Genomic DNA, 24,499 nt, shown 5'->3' on the forward strand with positions numbered 1-24,499 from the left:
CGGTAGAACCTCATATTTTATGGCTGCAGTTCAATAAAAAATTCAAAACAAGTCTAAAAAATTTTTTTCTCAAGTAAATTAAAATCGTATCTCATTATATTAATAAACTGTATAAAATGATATTTAAAAAGTTTTTTTTCTTCAATTTTCATATGTTGAAATTTTTTGTCAAAGTTGAACTCATATTTCGGTAGAACCTCATATCATATGGCTGAAGTTCAATAAAAGTCCAAAATCACCAAGTCCAAAAAATTTTTTTTCTCAAGTTAAATTCAAAATCTTATCTCATTATATTAATACTACTATAAAAATGATATATTAAAAAGGTTTTTCTTCAATTTTCATATGTTGAAATTTTTTGTCAAAGTTGAACTCATCTCTCATCGGTAGAACCTCATATCATATGGCTGCAGTTCAATAAAAAATTCACATAGTCCAAAAAATTATTTTTCTCAAGTTAAATTCAAAATCGTATCTCATTATATATTAATAAACTGTATAAAATGATATATTAAAAAAGTTTTTTCTTCAATTTTCATATGTTGAAATTTTTTGTCATAGTTGAACTCATCTCTCGGTAGAACCTCATATCATATGGCTGCAATTCAATAAAAAATTCACCAAGTCAAAAAATTTTTTTCTCAAGTTAAATTCAAAAATTGTATCTCATTTTATTAATAAACTGTATAAAATGATATTTAAAAAGTTTTTTCTTCGTATTTTCATATGTTTGAAATTTTTTGTCAAAGTTGAACTCATCTCTCGGTAGAACCTCATATCATATGGCTGCAGTTCAATAAAAAATTCACCAAGTCCAAAAAATCTTTTTCTCAAGTTAAATTCAAAATCTTATCTCATTATATTAATAAACAGTATAAAAATGCTATTTAAAAAAGTTTTTTTCTTCAATTTTCATATGTTGAAATTTTTTGTCAAAGTTGAACTCATATCTCATGTCTTAATTTGTGCAGTTCATATGATGGCGTTCTTTTGCTACCAAACACATAATTGTGTATTTTAACCTCATATCATATGGCTGCAGTACAATAAATTCAATGCATATCTTATATTATATACAGTATAAAATGCTATTTAAAAAGTTTTTTCTCTTCAATATATGTTGAAATGTTCATATAGATGTCATAACATATGGCTTCTGTATATACCATTGTGTATTATGCTACTCATGCATATACATACATAAATGTATATTTCGCCACTTATATGATGGCGTATTTTTTAATTGGCTACCAAATTCATGATTAATTCCTTCTGTACCAAATTCATTAATGTATATTTAAAAATACACAAGTATTTTGTACACATAGATATACCATGCATATTTTTAATTTTCGCCACTAATATGAATGGCGTCCTTTCTGGCTACCAAATAAAATATATATAACTAACGCTTACTAAATAAATGCATATTTAAAATATTACAAGTATTTTGTACACATAGATATACTATGCATATTCTTAATTTTCGCCACTAATATAATGGGCGTTCCTTTTGCTACCAAATAAATATATATAACCAACGCATAATAAATAAATGCATATATAAAATACGCAAGTATTTTTGTACACATAGATATATATATGCATATTCTTGACTTTCGCCACTAATATAATGGCGTTCCTTTTGCTACCAAATAAATATATATAACCAACGCATTATAAATAAATGCATATATAAAATACGCAAGTATTTTGTACACATAGATATACTATGCATATTCTTAATTTTCGCCACTAATATAATGGCGTTCCTTTTGCTACCAAATAAATATATATAACCAACGCATAATAAATAAATGCATATATATAAAATATGCAAGTATTTTGTATACATAGAGATATACTTACTATGCATATTATTAATTTTCGCCACTAATATAATGGCGTTCCTTTTTGCTACCAAATAAATATATATAACTAACGCATACTAAATAAATGCATATTTAAAATACACAAGTATATTTTGTACACATAGATATATATTTATTTTTATATATATATAATATATTTATATATTATATAAATTTTCTTCTTATATGCGTAATTGTATAACACATAATTAATAATTATGCATACAATTTTGCATATATATATATATATTATATATATATAATTATTTTTATATATATGCCTTAAACATATATATTTTATCGAATCGTCAAGCAAAGGATAAGCTTCAGTGGATCGCAGTATGGCAGCTGCTCAACCACTTACAACACCTTGCCTGTTATAAAAGTCGTTTACAATTGATTCAAGGCTTTGTCATTGTATTAAATAATGTTTTTAATATATAACTAGCGCGGCACCAGGTGATCGAAGATCCTCCCAATTTACTATGTTATATGTAACATTGGCATCACATCCATCGTCGTCTATTAAATGAATAATAAACTTTTTAATGGTTTAGAAGCCATACAATGCAAATTGCCCCTTATTTATCATTGCAGTCCAGCAGGATACGACCTTAGAGGCGTTCAGGCATAATCCAACGGACGTAGCGTCATACCACTGTTCGCTCGAACAAGTATTGTGCATTTGGTCCGTACCTGCGGTTCCTCTCGTACTACGCAGGAATGCTGTCGCAACAACGTTTTTGTCATTAGTAGGGTTAAAACTAACCTGTCTCACGACGGTCTAAACCCAGCTCACGTTCCCTTGCATGGGTGAACAATCCAACGCTTTGGTGAATTTTTGCTTCACAATGATAGGAAGAGCCGACATCGAAGGATCAAAAAAGCGACGTCGCTATGAAACGCTTGGCCGCCACAAGCCAGTTATCCCTATGGTAACTTTTTCTGACACCTCTTGTTAAAAACTCTTTAAACCAAAAGGATCGATAGGCGAGCTTTTGCTGTCCCTGTGTGTAACTGAAACACCGAGATCAAGTCAGCATTTGCCCTTTTGCTCTATGTGTGGTTTCTGTCCGCACTGAGCTGGCCTTGGGACACCTCCGTTATTATTTGAGAGATGTACCGCCCCAGTCAAACTCCCTACCTGGCAATGTCCTTGAATTGGATCATACCTGAGTAATTGGAGTTATACCAAATTTTTTAATTTAAAGAACACACATAAATGCACTCTCTCATTAATGAATTTGTTTGCGATTTATATAACAAACTCGTGATACTTTGATCAAGAAGCTTGCATCAAAACCCAATACCATAAGATATAATAAATATATCCGTATAATGGCTAGGAAATGATACACGTTCCATTTAAATCAAGTAAGTAAAGGAACAATAAGAGTAGTGGTATTTCATTGTCGATACTAAAACCGAAATTTAATATCTCCATTATTCTACACCTCTTATGTCTCCTTACACTGCCATTAGAGTCAAGCTCAAAAAGGGTCTTCTTTCCCGCTAATTATCATGCGCGTCACTAAGAATGCGAGGCATATTTTTGTAGGAAATGGCACAACAGATGAATGGACGTCATATATGTTTTCCCTTTACAACACATTAGATTGTGGCTGAAATAAATTGCATTTTAAATGAGGCAAGTATTTCGGTGCTACAGATCCTAGGCGGATATCCAGTATGGAACTTGAATTCTTAATTTCCGCACACTATGGCATCTACCACCCTGGGCTACTGATATATTGGCTATCACCAATTAGGACTAAATGCTATCAGTCGTTACGACAAGTATTTTGTTGCACATAGATATAGCAGAAATATTTTTAATGTTCGCCCGATAATATAACAGAGCCGTTGTCGTCCTGTTGCGTAGATCAAATACCTTACTCTGATGAGCTTGGGTCAAGATAATAAATGCATATACAACCATGCAAGTGTTTTGTATACTATAGATATACTCTGGTTCGGATATTAACCAATTTCGCCACTATATATCCTGTTCTTTTGCTGCAATACTGGTTCATAATGACAGAGTACTAACGCATCTCAAGTAATGCATATTTATAAATACGCAAGTGTTTGTAACACATAGTATATCTCCATGCATATTCTTAATTTTGACACTTATGATGACGTTCTTTTTAAGTGATTCGGGAATCAATATATATACGACAACTGCCTTATAATAGAATGCATTATAAAATCGTGGTACGAGTACACGTGGGTATGGCATATTCTTTATTTTGATCTAATTCAAATAAGGCGTTTCCAGTGCTACCAAATAAATGGGTATAAACCAACGCATAATAAGCATAAATGCATATATAAAATTGCAAGTACCATGTATACAGAGAGTGCATATTCTTAGTACGAATAATATCAAAGGCGTGTATTTTCGCTACCCAAATCCGTGCCTTAAACCTATCTCGGGCGCTCCGAATTTGCGCACTAAGAAACGAACTGGCCGTTCGTATTGCTAGAGTACCCATTTTTATGTTTTCCGTGCATATTCTTAATTTACACAATATGGATGACGTTCCTTTGTAACTGAAATAACATATATTATTTTTATATATATGCATAATATACTGATACATCCATAGTAAGAAATCTACACATCTTCTTAACTATGACCGTAATTAATGTATCACCACTAATATTAATAATTGACACATACAATATTTAACCATATTTATATATATAAATGGTATATATAAATATTTCAAGCTTATGTATTAAAGGGATATATGATATCGAATCTGTCATCAATGTACTCAGCTCAAGTGATTGTAGTATGTTCCTTTGCTACTCAGTGAACTGACATGCCCGAGATACCTGTTTACTAAATAGCTTCATAATTTACAATTGATTCACAGGCTTTGTGATTTGTATATATAATCCTATTCTGCTTTCGGTATAATTTTCTCTTATACACTAATTGTATAACACATTAGGTTCAATTATGCATACCAATTTCGCATGAATTTATGTTATACTGGGTACCAATAATGGCCTGAAGGCCTTTCGGTGTAGATTAAATCGAATAAGATCGCTTTAACGCTGGTTTTGCAGTTTGGCATTTCAACTGACTTACCAATCTGTCCGGTAGAGACCTGAGCAACGGTCGAATGACCAAGTTTGAATATTGTTTGGAGATAAGGGTCACCCTGCTTATATACCTCTAGCAGGACGAAATCCCTCTGACTTCCAGCCCTTAGCATGATACTTAGTGCAACCTCCCAAGTACAAAGCTTGTGCCATTAGCAACAACCCGTTAGTGCACTTCGGATAGGGTGTCATTACCGCTGCGCACAGAGTCATGCTGCGCTGACAAGTGTGCGCGATTTCACGTCGCATTACGTCTATGGTGTCGCAAAGTCAACTATGTCGCGTTTTAGTCGCGCAACCGTTAGGAAGGTCTACACCCGCTGACGTTCCCCTTGCATGGATGAGGCAATCGATGCCAAGATGGCATTTGAGTTTGTCTAAGCTATGTATGAAGGCACCGATATCGGACGGAGTTTCTCTGGTCGGGATGCTCTTCGTCTTCGGCCGAAACGGTTCGAGCCATGGTAGAGTGTGGGTAGTTTGTGCCGCACCTTTTAAAAACTTTCATTATGCGAACCATAAAGGATATATCCTGGCGTTTGCTGAGATATTCCGTCCTGTCCGGAGATCAAGAAGTCAAATGGCATTTGATGCTTTTGCAGGTCTAGAGTAATGGTTTGACCATACCCCTGCACAGCAGTGTGGGCCTTGGGGCACGGTGCTATTTGCAGAGGAAAGGCTCTGCTGTGTCAACTCATTTCTTCTCCAATATGGCCATAATCTCTTGGTTTGGCATTACCGACTCGTCGGTTCCGCAAGCAAGGATCCAATAGCATCGATTTTTGTTTGTTAAGAACGCTGAAACCATAGCGAACTGCTGCTTCTATTTTGATCTCCTATTGCGAGGCTCATAAGACTCTCGCCGAAACGGACCTGATACGATTTTCGATCAATTTCCCAAGCTTGCATCAAAGACAATACACTGGAGAATTGCCTTCTTTGCCCGATATGCGGCTCCATAATGATAGCTAGGCAGAACCTCGATAACGTTCGATTACAATCCGCACAGGGCCGAAGTAAAGGAACCGCATGAGACGTCCCGTAGTGGTATTGGTCATTGTCGACTACATTGAAAGAAGAAATTTACTATTCCCACTTAATTCGGGGAATAAGAGGCCTCTTATGTCTCCTTACACTGCTTGATAATTATCAAGCTCAAAAGGGTCTTCTTTAGCATCGACTGGCGTTTAATTCAAATGCACGCGCTTCCCTTAATGAACTGTGGTTCCGCCAGATAGTAGCTAGGGAGTTCAGGTTCCTCGTTAATCGCATCATGCGGGTACTAATCTTCCCGAGGCATTTTGGCTACCTGGTTAAGAGAGTCATAGTTACTGCCCGCGTAAAGAAGCTCACTAAGAATGTCTCTTCACTTGCTGACGCGACAGAGCACTGGGCAGAAATCACATTGTGTCAACACCCGCTAGGGCCATCACAATGCTTTGTTTTAATTAGACAGTCGGATTCCCCAAGTCCGTGCCAGTTCTGAATTGATTGTTAATTGATAATCGTTATAATTTAAAAGAACTAGCTGGTTGCCAACTAGTATTCTTAAAAATTTTTAGCAAGAAAGTTCCACAATTGGCTACGTAACTAAACTATCCGGGGAACAAGAAACTACCATAAAATGATAGAAACTCTATTTACCCAGAACGAGCACATAAAACCATGTTATTGTTTCCCAATCAAGCCCGACTATCTCAATCTTCAGAGCCAATCCTTATCCCGAAGTTACGGATCTAATTTGCCAGACTTCCCTTACCTACATTATTCTATCGACTAGAGACTCTTTCACCTTGGAGACCAGCTGCGGATATTGGTACGGCCTGTTGAGAAGTTTGCGTGTCCCCACCATAAATTTTCAAGGTCCGAGGAGAAAATATCGACACAACAGTATATGTCATGCTCTTCTAGCCCATCTACCATAATCTCTCTGCGAAAGACTTCCATGGTAGTACGGCTATAAACAGAAAAGAAAACTCTTCCGATATCTCTCGACGGCTTCTTTATGGTCGTTCCTGTTGCCGAGGATGAGCACGAGGCCCATATTTAATAACAAACGGATACTCAACAGGTTTACGGAATTGGAAACCGTATTCCCCTTTCGTTCAAAATTATTCAAGTTTTTTAATTATGACAAAATATAAATTTAGTTACTTTTTTTTTACTTGAAAATTTTCGGCTTTCGCCTTGAACTTAGGACCGACTAACTCGTGATCAACCACTGTTCACACGAAACCCTTCTCCACTTCAGTCCTCCAAGGTCTCATTCGATTATTTGCTACTACCACCAAGATCTGTACCAATGACGGCTCCATGCAGGCTTTACGCCAAACACTTCTAAGCACACCATTGTACCTTCCTACTCACTAAAGTTTCAAAATTTATATTACAAGTAATATAAATCATCTACTTTAGCGGTAATGTATAGGTATACAACTTAAGCGCCATCCATTTTAAGGGCTAGTTGCTTCGGCAGGTGAGTTGTTACACACTCCTTAGCGGATTTCGACTTCCATGATCACCGTCCTGCTGTTTTAAGCAACAACGCCTTTCATGGTTTCTGAATGAGTTGTTAATTTGGGCACCGTAACATTACGTTTGGTTCATCCCACAGCGCCAGTTCTGCTTACCAAAAGTGGCCCACTGGGCACATTATATCATAACCTTAAACTTCATATCAAGAAAGTTAAGGTTCTTACCCATTTAAAGTTTGAGAATAGGTTAAGATCGTTTCGACCCTAAGGCCTCTAATCATTCGCTTTACCAGATAAGATTATTTTATACAACAGTTAAATGCACCAGCTATCCTGAGGGAAACTTCGGAAGGAACCAGCTACTAGATGGTTCGATTGGTCTTTCGCCCCTATACTCAATCGATTTGCACGTCAGAACTGTTTCGGTCTTCCATCAGGGTTTCCCCTGACTTCAACCTGATCAAGTATAGTTCACCATCTTCGGTCACAGCATATATGCTAAGGTACGTTCCAGTTAGAGGCATAAATAATATAAATATTATTATACATAATATATAGAACGCCCCGGGATTGCGTTAATCAACTATAAAATAGTATAAAAACTAATCCCAATAATAGTCAAGTTAATTACGCTATTAGGTTTATATCCCAATAACTTGCACATATGTTAGACTCCTTGGTCCGTGTTTCAAGACGGGTCCCGAAGGTATCCTGAATCTTTCGCATTGTTAATCATACAAGTGCTTATAATAAAACATAAAAATCAATGATAATCATGCCATTATATAATTCCGAAAATTAACCGCACTGTACTCATATGAATCTATCAGCACTTTATCAATTTTTGAAAATTTATTTTATGTTAAAATGCAAGCACTCTAATTTAAATAAACTCCTATCAAAATTGTTTTGATAAAATTCCATACATGCTAATAGATTTACAATGTCCTTATATGGAAAAAATGCACACACTATCGTTATAATATTGATTAAATATTACAATTCTAATGATGAATTTTCCATAACGGATATTCAGGTTCATCGGGCTTAACCTCTAAGCAGTTTCACGTACTATTTAACTCTCTATTCAGAGTTCTTTTCAACTTTCCCTCACGGTACTTGTTACTATCGGTCTCATGGTTATATTTAGTTTTAGATGGAGTTTACCACCCCACTTAGTGCTGCACTATCAAGCAACACGACTCTTTGGAAACATCATCTAATAATCATTAACGTTATACGGGCTGGCACCCTCTATGGGTAAATGGCCCTCATTTAAGAAGGACTTAAATCGTTAATTTCTCATACTAGAATATTGACGTTCCATACACTGCATCTCACATTTGCCATATAGACAAAGTGACTTAGTGCTGAACTGATTTCTTTTCGCTCGCCGCTACTAAGAGAAATCCTTGTTAAGTTTCTTTTCCTCCCCTAATTAATATGCTTAAATTCAGGGGTAGTCCCATATGAGTTGAGGTTGTTTAATTACACTTACTAGACAATTCTCTGCTATTTGAAATATACTATTTTTTTCTTGAAAAGTCCATAATATTCACAAAATTTATTCTTTATACATATTCGTTAATAAGAGGCAATTCTAGTTTATAAAATAATATATTTTATGCTAGACATTCCTCAATATTATTTGAAATGAATAAAGAACATATAATTCTTCAAATTTCTCATGCAACAGAGTTTTCAGTATTTTCATTTATTAATTCATATTATGAATATCTTAAGCGAGAACTTTTTAGATTCACACTTATATTATCCAATAATATACAATGTGCTTAAAATTCCGAAAAATTTTAAACAACTTATTTAGGCATAGTCTTACAACCCTCAACCATATGTAGTCCAAGCAGCACTAAAAAATTAATTAAAGTACATAACAGCATGGACTGCGATATGCGTTCAAATGTCGATGTTCATGTGTCCTGCAGTTCACACGATGACGCACAGTTTGCTGCGTTCTTCATCGACCCATGAGCCGAGTGATCCACACGCTTAGAGTGATACAATTTGTTTTTTTTATTTCATTACGTCAATAATATTTTTATTGAAAGAAATTAAAAATACACCATTTTACTGGCATATATCATTTTTCAATAAAATTTTTTTTTTATACCTAAATAAATGTTGCGAAATGTCTTAGTTTTAACATAATCGATAATAATAGATATATGACAAGTATATTTTAGCTAAATTTATTTATTATGATCAACATATGTAAAGCGTTAACCTGCAAACAGGTACAACATTGTTTTTCTTTAGGTGTTGCGAACCAATGTATGCGCACTGGAATATGCACAATACATTTTGCAACGCATGTATATTTATGGTACATATACACGCAGTTTTTTATTTTATCAAAACACATAAAACACTCTTAATACAGTATATAATTAATAATAATACATGACAAACGGTTTTTTAGCTAATTTAAATTATTATATATGTTGCATAATTGTATCTCATATGATTGAATAAAATATTTATATTTATTAGTTACATAATTTATTAAATATTGCAATTCCCTAAAAGAGAAAAACAAATTTAATTTATTAACGGTTAGATGCATTAAAACAATAATGATCCTTCCGCAGGTTCACCTACGGAAACCTTGTTACGACCTTTTACTTCCTCTAAATAATCAAGTTCGGTCAACTTTTGCGAAAGCAACCGCAACACACAAGGCGTCACAGTGATCACGTCCGGAGACCTCACTAAATAATTCAATCGGTAGTAGCGACGGGCGGTGTGCACAAAGGCAGGGACGTAATCAATGCGAGTTAATGACTCACACTTACTGGGAATTCCAAGTTCATGTGAACAGTTTTCAGTTCACAATCCCAAGATGAAAGTGGTTCAGCGGTTTACCCGGACCTCTCGGTCTAGGAAATACACGTTGATACTTTCATTGTAGCGCGCGTGCAGCCCAGGACATCTAAGGGCATCACAGACCTGTTATTGCTCAATCTCATTATTGCTAGACGCAATTTGTCCATTTAAGAAGCTAGTGTCCTTATATGGGACAAACCAACAGGTACGGCTCCACTTATATAAACACATTCAAACACAATAAACATTTTACTGCCACCATGAATGAAGGCTATATAAGCTTCAACACCATAATCCTGAAGATTATCTATTTAATATATTTGAGTCTCGTTCGTTAATCGGAATTAACCAGACAAATCACTCACGAACTAAGAACGGCCATGCACCACCACCCATAGATTCGAGAAAAGAGCTATCAATCTGTCTTACACACTTATGTTCGGACCTGGTAAGTTTTCCCGTGTTGAGTCAAATTAAGCCGCAGGCTCCACTCCTGGTGGTGCCTCCGTCAATTCCTTTAAGTTTCAGCTTTGCAACCATACTTCCCCCGGAGCCAAAAGCTTTGTTTTCCCGGGAGCGACTGAGAGAGCCATAAAGTAGCTACACCCAATTGCTAGCTGGCATCGTTTATGGTTAGAACTAGGGCGGTATCTGATCGCCTTCGAACCTCTAACTTTCGTTCTTGATTAATGAAAACATCTTTGGCAAATGCTTTCGCTTAATTAGTCTTAACGACGGTCCAGAAGAATTTCACCTCCGCGTCGTAATACTAATGCCCCCAAACTGCTTCTATTAATCATTACCTCTTGATCTGAAAAACCAATGAAAGCAGAACAGAGGTCTTATTTCATTATCCCATGCACAGATTATTCAGGCATTTGAAGCCTGCTTTAAGCACTCTAATTTGTTCAAAGTAATTGTACCGGCCCACAATAACACTCGAATGAAGAGCACTAATGCAGGTTTTTTAATAGGAGGAACATATAAAAAAAGTACAAGTACCTAATTATATATAAGAACTCCACGGTAATACGCTTACATACATAAAGGTATAGTACTAACTACAATTGTTAAGTTGCACTACCGTATGAAGCACAAGTTTCAACTACGAACGTTTTTTAACCGCAACAACTTTAATATACGCTATTGGAGCTGGAATTACCGCGGGCTGCTGGCACCAGACTTGCCCTCCAATAGGGTCCTTGTTAAAGGATTTAAAGTGTACTCATTCCAATTACAGGGCCTCGGATATGAGTCCTGTATTGTTATTTTTTCGTCACTACTCCCCGAGCTGGGAGTGGGTAATTTACGCGCCTGCTGCCTTCCTTAGATGTGGTAGCCGTTTCTCAGGCTCCTCTCCGGATCGAACCCTGATTCCCCGTTACCCGTTGCAACCATGGTAGTCCTAGATTACTACCATCAAAAGTTGATAGGGCAGACATTTGAAAAGATCTGTCGTCGGTACGAGACCATACGATCTGCATGTTATCTAGAGTTCAACCAGTGTAACGATCTTGCGATCGCTTGGTTTTAGCCTAATAAAAGCACACGTTTCCAGAAGGTCCGTGTTTTAATTGCATGTATTAGCTCTAGAATTACCACAGTTATCCAAGTAACTGTTAACGATCTAAGGAACCATAACTGATATAATGAGCCTTTTGCGGTTTCACTATTAATTCGTGTGTACTTAGACATGCATGGCTTAATCTTTGAGACAAGCATATAACTACTGGCAGGATCAACCAGAAATAATGTTCATTTCATTATGTAAATATATTTAAAATATAATTACATAAATCTTCAAATATGTAAAATACATGACAACTCACAAATATTTTTGAATAACAAACGATAATATTCAATAATTGTATATATATATATATGTTATACTTGACATGTACTATACGAATGTGGCCATAATTAGATAGCATTCACGTTCGCTAGTTATAATTCACAATTGTTTATATAAATATATATATACTTATATATAAAATATATATGCATATAATCGTTCAAAAATATCATTTTTATTTCAACTTACTAAATATATTATATCACACATGCATATTTATAATTTAAATTCATTTAATTGAATAAAAAATTATTTTATTTTGATGACAAATTGATAATTTTATCTAATTCTGCATTTACGTGTAGACAATATTATATTAGTAAAACCTCTGTCCACAATAGTGTCCTAGAGGATTTTTCAATTATTCACAAATATTAATTCTTTAGCTACGAAACACCGTCTTCTTTGAAAAAGACATTTAATACATTATATGCTTATATAATAGTAATAATTATATAACCATATAATAGTATCAATTTTTATATCGGATGAGACTAATAATTAATTAATAATAACATAATTATTACTTAATATGCAAACTGAAATATATGCATCCAATACATATATACGTGATGAGCACACACTGCCACCATGTATAGGTTTTGTCAGTCGCGATCGAACTTTCGAAGTGAACAGACGTGCCTCCGTGTGCTCCGTGTGAGAACCATAGAAACCTATAAAAACATTACCGACAGAGACGGAATTTAGATTTCCCTGTGTGGGATCATAAATGCAACAAAGTGCGAATAATTTAGTGACAGTGACACTCTTAATATTGTGAAAAAATCGAGTTTTTTCCAATTGCAAAAATAACCACGTGCGTGGAAAATTTCCAAGCTTTTGAAGCTATCGAGCTTTAAAGCTTGATCACAGCTGTTCGAACTTTACCCAAGTCGTGAGCCGCTGCGTGAAAAAGTTCCAAGCTTATAAGACTCTAAAGCTAAAAGCTCGGTATCAGCTTTTTAGCAAAGTCGCGAACATCACTCAAGACACGAACCATCGAAAATAGCAAAAACATCAACGCTATCCAAGTCACGAACCATCGATATAGCAAGGACACAAACGCTGTGTCGGTGTCAGCTGTTTAGCAAAGTCGCAAACATCACCCAAGACACGAACCATTGAAATAGCAAAACATCAACGCTTGGCGCGAATTTCGAACTCCTTCAAAATTCGAATTCGCGTCAGTTTCTCACCATGAGCTGGCAAGCCCAGCCGCCTAGAAAGAAGGGCAACATCAAATATAAAAATAGTGACTCCAGCGACTCCGAGCCTGGAGAAATAAAGCGCAAGAATGCCAAAAAAGCCGATAAGGAGGACAAGGCCAGCACCAGCGAGGCAGCCAGAGCTGCATTAATAAGCAGACTTAAAAATAACTCATTCGGAATCCTATCTGAGGACGATGATGAAACAGATTCTAGTGATGATTACGAAGAGACACCAGCTGCTCCTAAGACATCCAAAAAGCATGACCAAGAGGAAAAAGCACCCAAGGAGATCAAGCCACCGCCAATCTTCATCCCGGATGTAACCAGCATCAAGGACCTATCCAAAGCCATCTCTGGCGCCTTAGGCAAAGATGTAGAGGTCACATACAAAGCCAGCCAGAATAACTTCATTCGAGTCATGACCCCCAACAAGGATGCCTTTACCAAACTAAAGACTTTCTTGAGCGATAGTAAAAATAGATTCCACACCTTTCAACCCCGAGATGAACGCGCCTACCGGGTGGTCATCAAAGGCCTCCACCACTCGACCGATTTGGAAGACATCAAAGAGGGACTCGGCCGCCACGGGCACAAGGTCAGGGATGTCCACAATCCCAATAAAAAGGGGTACAAAAGAAGCCTCTAAACCTCTTCTTCGTAAGTCTGGAGCCGGCCAAAAAACAATAAGGAGGTATACCAGATCAAACGGATATGCAGCACCATGGTCACGGTTGAACCGCCGATCAAATTCAACGATGTCCCCAATGCTACCGCTGCCAGGCCTTCGGGCATACCCAAAGATACTGCCACCTCGACCATCGTTGCGTCAAGTGTGGAGACGAGCACTCCACTGCTGAATGCAAAAAGAACGCCAGTGAACCGGCTTTCTGCCTTAACTGCAAGGGCCCACATGCGGCCTCATACAAAGGCTGTCCAGCTTACAAGAGAGCGAAGAGTGTTTTTGCCCCAGGCAGGCAACCTCACGTTACCAGCCGCCCCACCTCAGCAAGATCGACCCCAACGCAAGCAGAATCGACCCAAATGTTAGCTATGCCAATACAGCAAGAAACGCTGCCCCACAAGATAACATCCTACATCCCAACGCCAACTTAATCCCACCAAGCAATTCCCTTGACGCGGCAATGGCCAGAATGGAGGCCATGTTTGAGCGCATGATGGAAAAGGTCATGAGTCAAATGACCCAAAATGCTTGCTACCGTTTGCAAATCATTATGCAAACGGATTAAACATAACGATCTGGAACGCTAACGGCCTGATTAAAAGCCGGCCAGAAGTGGAACACTTTATCCACACACACAAACACAGACATACTCCTCATCTCCGAAACTCACTTCTCCAATAGATCATACATCCGACTTCACGGGTATGACATCATCCACGCTGACCACCCTAGCGGCAGAGCTCATGGCGGAGCGGCAATTATTATTAAAGCGGGCATAAAGTACAACGAGCTGAGTACCTTAGAGGAAGACTGGGTACAATGTGCCAAAGTCAATCTGCCCAGCCCACAAGGCGACCTTACAGTCGCCGCGGTCTACCTCCCCCCCAGACACAGAGTATCAGAAAGGCATTTTGATCTGCTGCTGAGCAGTCTGGGTAACAGATTTCTAATTGGGGGGCGATTTCAACGCAAAGCACCGATGGTGGGATGCCGAGTCAGCAACCCTAAAGGAAGCGCACTACTTAGGTGCATCCAGCGCAGGAGCATCGTATGCCACACCACAGGAGAGCCCACCTACTGGCAACAGATCCGACCAAAATTCCCGACACCCTGGACATGGCCCTCTCCAAAGGATTTGATAGTGCCAAAGTCTCGTTGTCTTCTAACGCGGACCTTTTCTCCGACCACAGCGCAGTGGAACTGCGGCTGAACCTCCCTGCACTGAGAAAAGCTGCACATCCCAGGATGATCAAGAAGAGCACGAGACTGCAATCCTACAAAGCCTGGCTAACGGAAAATGTCAACCCAGTGCAAGATCTTACCACCACTGAGCAAGTGAACAACGCCATCGACGAGCTCACGCAACACATGCACAACGCAGCAGCACATGCTTCCCCCAGAACCCCAATCTCTCCCAGACTACCAACGAGGGTCCTACACCTTTGGTCTTCAGAGATCGCCCTCGCTAGTAGCTGAGAAGAGACGGTTGCGACGAGTATGGTTCCTATCCAGAAATCCTAGAGATAAAAGGGTATTTAACAGAGCCGCAAAGCAGCTTAAGGATAAGCTCCTAAAGCTCAGGCAGAGCTCGTTTGAAGAGTTCCTGGCCAATGTTGAGCCTGGAGACCCACAGCACAACCTTTGGCAGGTCACTCGTCATATAAAACGACCTACTAAGAGAGTTGCTCCAGTCCAGCGTGCTAGTGGCGCCTGGTGCCGCACAGAGCAAGAACGAGCTGAAGCTTTTGTGGAGCACCTCAGCGAAGCCTTCAAGCCGATAATAAGATGCACCGACCTGGATATCTCAGCTACGCAACGTGCCCTACAACTATTAGATGAAAACACCAACAACAACCAAGAAGAGCTAGCTATGGTCTCGGTGGATGAGGTCAAACTTGAGATCGAGGGACTCAAGACGAATAAATCGCCGGGCGCTGATGGCATTGAAGCACTGGCTGTTAAGCTTCTTCCCCCCTCCCTGCCTACAACTCCTCGCCAACATATACAGCAGGTGCTTTCAGCTAGGACATTTTCCAACCATCTGGAAACGAGCAGAGGTAATTCTTATACCCAAACCTGGCAACCTGAAGCCAATCTTGCTCTTATCGTCCGATAAGTTTGCTGTCGATACTCTCCAAAATACTCGAAAGAGTATTTTTTGCGCAGAGTATTGCCAGTGCTGGAAGAAGCTGGGTTGATTCCGGATCACCAGTTTGGCTTCAGGCGTTCTCACTCCACCCCGGAACAATGCCACCGTTTAGTCAAAGTGATACTGGACGCATTCGAGGAGAAGAACTACTGCTGCGCCGTAATGCTTGACGTGAAGCAAGCTTTCGACAGAGTCTGGCACCCCAGGGCTACTGCTTAAGCTTAAGAGAAACCTGCCTCAACCCCATTACGCATTTCTGCAATCTTACCTCGACAACAGAAGCTTTTATGTCAGATGCGGAGATGCGCGATCTACCACAAAAGGTATCGAAGCCGGTGTACCACAAGGTAGCATCCTAGGCCCTCTATTGTACACGTTGTACACAGCGGACATGCCTACATTTTTCAACGAGAACCTATTGGTTGCCACATACGCCGATGACACAGCCTTCCTTGCCACAGCAGGAACCCCAGAGGATGCGTCGGAAATTATTCAAAATCAGCTAAACACCATCGAGCCCTGGCTGCGGAGGTGGAACATCTCGGTAAACCCTGAGAAGTCCACGCAAACCACATTTGCACTCCGCAACGGCAATTGCCCGCCTGTCAGTCTCAATGGGGAATATATTCCCGAAAATCCCACGCCCAAATACCTGGGCATGACGCTTGACAGGCGGTTAACATGGCGCACACACATCCTAAGGAAGAGAAAGCAGGCTGAAGAGAGGCTGAAGCAATTCCAATGGCTCATTGGAAGACGCTCGAAGCTTAAAAGCAAACTTAAACTGCTTGTCTACAAAACCATCATTAAGCCAATCTGGACTTATGGCATCCAGCTGTGGGGCACTGCCTGCAAATCAAACTGCAGGAACATCCAAAGGCTGCAGAACAAGGCTCTGAGAATGGTCTCGAACGCTCATCCTTACCATGACAACAGCACCATCCACGAGGTACTCAGGGTTCCCTGGGTAGAAGATGAAATTCGAAAAGTGAGCACGAATTACATCAATAGGCTCCATAACCACCCAAACACATTGGCCATCAACATCTTGGACAACACGTTTTCTACAATGCTCTTATTTTATTTAGTATTACCATCTAACGTATCTTTTTGTTGCACTAATTTAATAATACAACAGTAAAACTTCATTATTTTTAACTTTTTTAATCATATTGCCTTCTATATGATTATTTTCATATATTATTTATATATGACTTATGCCGGCAAGACTCACTCCATATACATAGTCATATATATTTCACTTGTGAAATTTTTCTCATATGACATGCCTGCTCGACATCACCACCCCTATATAGGTTTTGTGACACGTTTTTCTACAACCAGCTCATTTTACTAAGGTATACCACCTAATGTATCTTTATGTTGCACTAATTTAATAATGCAACAGTAAAACTTCATTATTTTTAACTTTTTTAATCATATTGCCTTCTATATGATTATTTTCATATATTATTTATATATGACTTATGCCGGCATGACACTCCATATAAATAGTCATATATATTTCACTTGTGAAATTTTTCTCATATGACATGCCTGCCCGACCTCACCACCCCTATAAAGGTTTTGTGACACGTTTTCTACAATGCTCTTATTTTATTTAGTATTACCATCTAACGTATCTTTTTGTTGCACTAATTTAATAATACAACAGTAAAACTTCATTATTTTTAACTTTTTTAATCATATTGCCTTCTATATGATTATTTTCATATATTATTTATATATGACTTATGCCGGCAAGACTCACTCCATATACATAGTCATATATATTTCACTTGTGAAATTTTTCTCATATATGTATATGAATTTATTTGAAAACAATTACGTACGACAAAAATAATAGATAGATGATTAGAATGCATAAATTTCTTCACATTAGTAGTAGCAATGCTGGTACTCGTTACATTTTAAGGCTTCGCGATATCACGATCGATTAACTGCTATCTGCAAACGTATTGTATTGAAAATGGTTCTTCCCCAATTTATATTTTAGTATAGTTGGGGTAAGTTGTACCATCATGTGTTCCATTATCAGAGCGCACCAATGGCCGCTGTTCGTCATTGCTCAATTGAATGTGCTTGAACAGCGAATAGATGCCAGCGTAGATGTATGCATAAAATGCTAAAGAAAGCATCGATAATACGAAAATCAATGCAAACTGCATTGGAGCTTGATATAGAGCATATATAAAAACTAAATTATATACAATTTTCGAAAAAAGACCAATTGCATTGAGGACCAACCAGGGCAGCATCATCAAGTGACGGTTCTTCATTGTGCCTATGATGAGCATGCCTGAAGACATAGTACTAATTAAAGCACTGCCCAAGTAAATGCAGCCGAAGATGACAATCATCATATGGATTTCATCATGTGCCTTGGGATCCGGTTGTTTCATCGACTCCTCGACGGGCTTTTGCGATCACATCTGCAAATCCTAGGGCGCAGGCCGAGGCAATTGCTATGAAAATGGAGCCTGCCAATCCCAAATAGCCGACTACGACACCGGCCGTGTGAAGACGCATGAAACACACACTTCTCAACATTTTCACTTTTTTTTTCAAACTATAAAATTGAGATTAATACAACTCCACTACCAAATGTCAGATTTTCTGATGAAATAACAATGTATTAAACGCTCATAAATGAGAACGTTTTCGTCACTTGTGCTTCCAATAGCAATTGAATGCAAAATGTTTTGCGCAGCAAGAAATAGCAGATCAGATTTACAGTAGAATGACACAAAATGCAATGACTAAAAGGATAATTTCCTTTTGGGCTGTCAGTCCCGAGCTGAAAGCTAAAACTGGCCTCACCTGTGTGGTTGGCGGGGTCTTAGAATTCCACCACAGTGCACCTCTGCTTGTCGTACGAGACGACTAAACGGGGTAGCTGGGCCGTCAGTCCCGAGCTTATAGCTAAAACTGACTCACCCGTGTGGATGACGGTCTTAGAATTTCACCACAGTGGACCTCCACTTATCGTACGAAGCGATTCTCGAGGTGCGTCACCAACGCTAACTGTTTGGAGTTAAATTGGTAGTACCCTTGTGGTACGAAACCTGACCGGAGGTTTTCTGGTACCACGGGAGCCAGGTGCCCGCGGACTTTTGTCCGTTCTGGCACGGGTTGTGGCCCTTCGGGAGCATCGTGGTGGCTGTGGTTTACATCCAAATGCGGAGAGAGCGGAGTGCTCGACGTGGAGTTGCGTAATACAACCGGTTGCCGATAACCAAAAATCGGAAGAGGTTTTAGGTGGGCCTCGCTCCCCACACAGGAGGAAGTACCCAGCCCAAACAGCTGGTGCTTCAGTGTGTACCTGCGGAGAGTCTCTAAGGGGGCGCTGATCAACGCTTAAATTGTATCCCTGTGCTCGGGCACCGTGTGATAGGTCACTTGTGACAGGTGCACACGTAAAACACTGGTCTTTATGTCCCTATCTACTATCTAGCGAAACCACAGCCAAGGGAACGGGCTTGGAATAATTAGCGGGGAAAGAAGACCCTTTTGAGATTGACTCTAATCTGGCAGTGTAAGGAGACATAAGAGGTGTAGAATAAGTGGGAGATATTAAATTTCGGTTTAGTATCGACAATGAAATACCACTACTCTTATTGTTTCCTTACTTACTTGATTAAATGGAACGTGTATCATTTCCTAGCCATTATACGGATATATTTATTATATCTTATGGTATTGGGTTTTGATGCAAGCTTCTTGATCAAAGTATCACGAGTTTGTTATATAATCGCAAACAAATTCATTAATGAGAGAGTGCATTTATGTGTTCTTAAATTAAAAATTTGGTATAACTCCAATTACTCAGGTATGATCCAATTCAAGGACATTGCCAGGTAGGGAGTTTGACTGGGGCGGTACATCTCTCAAATAATAACGGAGGTGTCCCAAGGCCAGCTCAGTGCGGACAGAAACCACACATAGAGCAAAAGGGCAAATGCTGACTTGATCTCGGTGTTCAGTACACACAGGGACAGCAAAAGCTCGGCCTATCGATCCTTTTGGTTTAAAGAGTTTTTAACAAGAGGTGTCAGAAAAGTTACCATAGGGATAACTGGCTTGTGGCGGCCAAGCGTTCATAGCGACGTCGCTTTTTGATCCTTCGATGTCGGTTCTTCCTATCATTGTGAAGCAAAATTCACCAAGCGTTGGATTGTTCACCCATGCAAGGGAACGTGAGCTGGGTTTAGACCGTCGTGAGACAGGTTAGTTTTACCCTACTAATGACAAAACGTTGTTGCGACAGCATTCCTGCGTAGTACGAGAGGAACCGCAGGTACGGACCAATGGCACAATACTTGTTCGAGCGAACAGTGGTATGACGCTACGTCCGTTGGATTATGCCTGAACGCCTCTAAGGTCGTATCCGTGCTGGACTGCAATGATAAATAAGGGGCAATTTGCATTGTATGGCTTCTAAACCATTAAAAGTTTATTATTCATTTAATAGACGACGATGGATGTGATGCCAATGTTACATATAACATAGTAAATTGGGAGGATCTTCGATCACCTGGTGCCGCGCTAGTTATATATTAAAACATTATTTAATACAATGACAAAGCCTTGAATCAATTGTAAACGACTTTTATAACAGGCAAGGTGTTGTAAGTGGTTGAGCAGCTGCCATACTGCGATCCACTGAAGCTTATCCTTTGCTTGACGATTCGATAAAATATTTATGTTTAAGGCATATATAAAAAAATATTATATATATATTTATATATATAAATATGCAAAATTGTATGCATAATTATTAATTATGTGTTATACAATTACGCATATAAGAAGAAAATTTATATAATATATAAATATATTATATATATATAAATAAATAATATATATCTATGTGTACAAAATATACTTGTGTATTTTAAATATGCATTTATTTAGTATGCGTTAGTTATATATATTTATTTGGTAGCAAAAGGAACGCCATTATATTAGTGGCGAAAATTAATAATATGCATAGTAAGTATATCTATGTATACAAAATACTTGCATATTTTATATATGCATTTATTTATTATGCGTTGGTTATATATATTTATTTGGTAGCAAAAGGAACGCCATTATATTAGTGGCGAAAATTAAGAATATGCATAGTATATCTATGTATACAAAATACTTGCATATTTTATATATGAATTTATTTATTATGCGTTGGTTATATATATTTATTTTGGTAGCAAAAGGAACGCCATTATATTAGTGGCGAAAATTAAGAATATGCATAGTATATCTATGTGTACAAAATACTTGCGTATTTTATATATGCATTTATTTATTATGCGTTGGTTATATATATTTATTTGGTAGCAAAAGGAACGTCATTATATTAGTGGCGAAAATTAAGAATATGCATAGTATATCTATGTGTACAAAATACTTGTATATTTTAAATATGCATTTATTTAGTAAGCGTTAGTTATATATATTTATTTGGTAGCCAGAAGGACGCAAGCATATTAGTGGCGAAAATTAAAATATGCATGGTATATCTATGTGTACAAAATACTTGTGTATTTTAAATATACATTTATTTGGTACGCAATTACATGAATTTGGTAGCCAGAAGGACGCCATCATATTAGTGGCGAAAATTAAAAATATGCATGATATATAAAAAAATATATATACATTTATGTATGTATCTATATGAACAGAATACTTGCGTATTTTAAGTATGCATTTATTTCATACACAATTATGTGTTTGGTAGCAAAAGAACGCCATCATATTAGTGGCACAAATTAAGACATGAGATATGAGTTCAACTTTGACAAAAACTTTCAACATATGAAAATTGAAGAAAAAACTTTTTAAATATCATTTTATACAGTTTATTAATAAAATGAGATACAATTTTGAATTTAACTTGAGAAAAAAATTTTTTGGACTTGGTGAATTTTTTATTGAACTTCAGCCATATGATATGAGGTTCTACCGAGATATGAGTTCAACTTTGACAAAAAATTTCAACATATGAAAATTGAAGAAAAAACTTTTTAAATATAATTTTATACAGTTTATTAATATAATGAGATACAATTTTAAATTTAACTTGAGAAAAAAAATTGTTTGGACTTGGTGAATTTTTTATTGAACTGCAGCCATATGATATGAGGTTCTACCGAGAGATGAGTTCAACTTTGACAAAAAATTTCAACATATGAAAATTGAAGAAAAAACTTTTTAAATATAATTTTATACAGTTTATTAATAAAATGAGATACAATTTTGAATTTAACTTGAGAAAAAAAAATTTTTGGACTTGGTGAATTTTTTTATTGAACTGCAGCCATATGATATGAGGTTCTACCGAGAGATGAGTTCAACTTTGACAAAAAATTTCAACATATGAAAATTGAAGAAAAAACTTTTTAAATATCATTTTATACAGTTTATTAATATAATGAGATAAGATTTTGAATTTAACTTGAGAAAAAGATTTTTTGGACTTGGTGAATTTTTTATTGAACTGCAGCCATATGATATGAGGTTCTACCGAGAGATGAGTTCAACTTTGACAAAAAATTTCAACATATGAAAATTGAAGAAAAACCTTTTTAATTATCATTTTAAACAGTTTATTAATATAATGAGATAAGATTTTGAATTTAACTTGAGAAAAAAGATTTTTTTGGACTTGGTGAATTTTTTTATTGAACTTCAGCCATATGATATGAGGTTCTACCGAGATATGAGTTCAACATTGAAAAAAATTTCAACATATGAAAATTGATGAAAAAACTTTTTAAATATCATTTTATACAGTTTATTAATAAAATGAGATACAATTTTGAATTTAACTTGAGAAAAAAATTTTTTGGACTTGGTGAATTTTTTATTGAACTGCAGCCATATGATATGAGGTTCTACCGAGAGATGAGTTCAACATTGAAAAAAATTTCAACATATGAAAATTGAAGAAAAAACTTTTTAAATATCATTTTATACAGTTTATTAATATAATGAGATACGATTTTTGAATTTAACTTGAGAAAAAATTTTTTGGACTTGGTGAATTTTTTATTGAACTGCAGCCATATGATATGAGGTTCTACCGAGATATGAGTTCAACTTTGACAAAAAATTTCAACATATGAAAATTGAAGAAAAAACTTTTTATATATCATTTTATATAGTTTTTTAATAAAATGAGATAAGATTTTGAATTTAACTTGAGAAAAAAATTTTTTGGACTTGGTGAATTTTTTATTGAACTGCAGCCATATGATATAAGGTTCTACCGAGATATGAGTTCAACTTTGACAAAAATTTTTAAACAATGTTAAACAATTTACGATTGTACTAGTATTTAATACAAATTATTGATAATAAAATAATGAAGTTTTGCTGTTGTATTATTAAAATAGTGCCACATAAAGATACATTAGGTGGTAGACCTTAGTAAAATGAGCGGGTTGTAGAAAACGTGTCACAAAACCTATATAGGGGTGGTGATGTCGAGCAGGCATGTCATATGAGAAAAATTTCACAAGTGAAATATATATGACTATGTATATGGAGTGAGTCTTGCCGGCATAAGTCATATATAAATAATATATGAAAATAATCATATAGAAGGCAATATGATTAAAAAAGTTAAAAATAATGAAGTTTTACTGTTGTATTATTAAATTAGTGCAACAAAAAGAAACGTATCTTAGATGGTAATACTAAATAAAATAAGAGCATTGTAGAAAACGTGTCACAAAACCTATATAGGGGTGGTGAGGTCGGGCAGGCATGTCATATGAGAAAAATTTTCACAAGTGAAATATATATGACTATTTATATGGAGTGTCATGCCGGCATAAGTCATATATAAATAATATATGAAAATAATCATATAGAAGGCAATATGATTAAAAAAGTTAAAATAATGAAGTTTTACTGTTGCATTATTAAATTAGTGCAACATAAAGATACATTAGGTGGTAATACCTTAGTAAAATGAGCTGGTTGTAGAAAACGTGTCACAAAACCTATATAGGGGTGGTGATGTCGAGCAGGCATGTCATATGAGAAAAATTTCACAAGTGAAATATATATGACTATGTATATGGAGTGAGTCTTGCCGGCATAAGTCATATATAAATAATATATGAAAATAATCATATAGAAGGCAATATGATTAAAAAAGTTAAAAAATAATGAAGTTTTACTGTTGTATTATTAAATTAGTGCAACAAAAAGATACGTTAGATGGTAATACCAAATAAAATAAGAGCATTGTAGAAAACGTGTCACAAAA

The 24,499-nt window shown here is 36.8% G+C and overlaps 2 pseudogenes; both read right to left on the bottom strand.

Moving 5' to 3' along the window:
* Positions 1 to 2,171: 2,171 nt before the first annotated feature.
* LOC117577172 (large subunit ribosomal RNA) lies at positions 2,172 to 8,945 on the bottom strand (annotated as a pseudogene).
* A 356-nt stretch (positions 8,946 to 9,301) lies between these two features.
* Positions 9,302 to 9,480, bottom strand: LOC117577215 (5.8S ribosomal RNA; annotated as a pseudogene).
* Between the last annotated feature and the right edge of the window lie 15,019 nt (positions 9,481 to 24,499).

Source organism: Drosophila albomicans, unplaced genomic scaffold, assembly GCF_009650485.2.
Source record: "Drosophila albomicans strain 15112-1751.03 unplaced genomic scaffold, ASM965048v2 utg000073l_pilon, whole genome shotgun sequence".
In the NCBI taxonomy this organism is placed as follows: domain Eukaryota; kingdom Metazoa; phylum Arthropoda; class Insecta; order Diptera; family Drosophilidae; genus Drosophila; species Drosophila albomicans.